Here is a 2442-nt window from a genome sequence, read left to right as displayed (position 1 = left end):
TAATCGTTCTGATAAGGACATGATGGATTTTAATGCTTTCTTCTGCTCCAGTATGCTTAGGATTGAGCACTTCCCAGTTATCGGACCAAGCAGCAAGCTGAAATCACTGAGCACCCACTTTGAATTTCTCTCCAAACACTGCCTATGCTATAGACTCCAGACCACAGCCCAGTGATTAGTAGCAGCAGCATCCTCAAGGAGATTGTTAGAATTGCAGACTCTTGGGTCTCACCCCTGGCCTATGATTTAGAATCTATGCTTCAGCAACAACAGTGTGATTTTTGTGTCCATTAAAATTGAGGAGCAGTTAGGTAAACCAGAGCAGTGTTTTCAACCTTGGTTATACTTTAGAATCATGGGGATGGGTGCCTGGCAGAAGTTATTAAAATTGCCAACACTCAATTTGTAATTGGCTTGCTGTGGGGTTGGGCACTGGCATTTTACAAAATTTCTCCAGGTGATTCTATTATGCTGCTAAGGCTGGGACTCACTAGTGTAGGGCAAGGTTTGGTATCTCAGGTTGGCCCTATATGAAGAATAGGGTTCTTGCCTAGGACATTCTTCTTTTCAACATCTGGCTTCTCTGTCCCTTACTCCTCCAAGTTCAAAGTCATTTTGTCAAAGCATCCTGCTATTAAATATTGCTAAAGAGTCCCTTTCTCTGCACTTGGAACCTTGGTATAGGGATTGCTCCTGATCATGTTCTGTCCCATGAAGATATTTCAGAACAAAAATTATCTGATACGTACCTAAAATATCATCTGATAAACTAGGTCCCATTTTGATGGGTCTGGACAGTGTCTCTAATTGATAAACACCTGACCACCAGTAGACAGGATTTGTAAGCACTCTACCCCTGCCCAAATAATGAGATGTCTGGAAATAGAATGTCAATGGTTGTACCATATTAGAAACTGAATTACTACAGCTCTTGGATTTTATAACTGGATAACAGATGGTCCTTTAGCCAACTATTCTCTGCCTAATGATAATAATAATAATAATAATAATAATAATAATATTTTTGAGCAATTATTATATGCTCAGTATTATTCTAAAAATCCCATATGAGTTAACTGATGTAAGCCTCAAGTATCTTCTTTATGTAGTGGAGGAAGCTAAAGCACAATGAAGTTCAATAACTTGCTCACAATCATACAGTAGGTCTATGGCAGAATTAGAATCTGGAATCTGATTAAATAGCCCCTGCTCTTCACCATGATGCTATTTTGGGACAAAGTTTCTGTAAGACAAAGTAAGATGGCTTCAGTCAATAAGTTATAGCTGGCAGCAAGTTTATTGTGTAGCTCTTTTGCTGAATCTGGGTTGACTCTGCCTAACATGTGAGTTTGGTTCTTAACAATTGTAATGGTTAATTTGAATTGTCAACTTGATTGGAAGATGCCAAAGATTAAGAGGCTTATGGGTGTGAGGGTGAGGGTGTATCTAGGAATAATTGGCATGTGGGATAGCCAACTGAAATGGAGACCCTCACTAAGTGTGGGCAGCAATGACCAATAGGATGATTTCTTGGATTGAATAAAAGTTGGAAGAACAAGGAAGCAGCAGATTCAAGCTTGATTCTTTTTAAGTGGGTTCTTGGTTGCTGCTGTGATCCTCCGAGGACATGTGACTCTGGCTTCTTCACTCTTTGAAAGCAGACTCTGTCAGTGATTCCCCAGAAGACTTTGGTCTTGGACTGGGGTAGTCCATTGATCCCTTGGACTGTGTGGGTACTGGTTCTTCTGGCTCTCCAGCCTGCAAAGGCCATTGTGGACTATCCAGCTTCTGGTCATGTGAGCCAACCTAATAAGTCCCCTTTTTGTAATTATATTTCCTTTTCATTCTGTTTCTCTAGAGAACCCTAATACAACAGTTACCACTTAGACTTTTTTTGTAAGCCAGGCAGTTCAGCCTCTGGTGTCAAGCTTTGTTAGTGTCCTAGAACTGCCTGTGGGCCAGTAAATGGAAAAGAAAATCCTGGAGGGAAACAAGCATTTAAGGAAAGGCCTGTAGTCATGAACTCCATGTATGGTTGTTTTTCTGTATTTATTTTTGTTTTTGTAGTAGGGATTGAACCCAGGGGAACTTAATAACTGAATCCCATACCCAGTCCTTTTCTGTATTTTAACTCTCACTAAACACAGGCCCCTAGGCCAGGAGTTTAAAAACCACTGATGTCCTGGTAGAGGTTTGGCAGTAGGCTTATTAGAAATCAATATTATTGATTTTGGTTTTGATTTGCTCCCCTCCCACCTTTTTGCTATGGATTCTTGAATTGACAGTGGAATTCTAATGTTATATGCAGCAATCAGAAGGTAAAATTATTTGGGACCAATGAACAGAGAGAAAAGCAGTCTCTGAGCTGTGTAACTCTCCCAGGTCCTCAGCTGGTTGTTTCACTGGCCTTTTAAAAGGGGGAGAATAAGTCAACAGAGCAGG

The sequence above is a fragment of the Ictidomys tridecemlineatus genome, chromosome 1, assembly GCF_052094955.1.
Source record: "Ictidomys tridecemlineatus isolate mIctTri1 chromosome 1, mIctTri1.hap1, whole genome shotgun sequence".
NCBI lineage: Eukaryota > Metazoa > Chordata > Mammalia > Rodentia > Sciuridae > Ictidomys > Ictidomys tridecemlineatus.
This window is presented reverse-complemented; position numbering follows the sequence as displayed.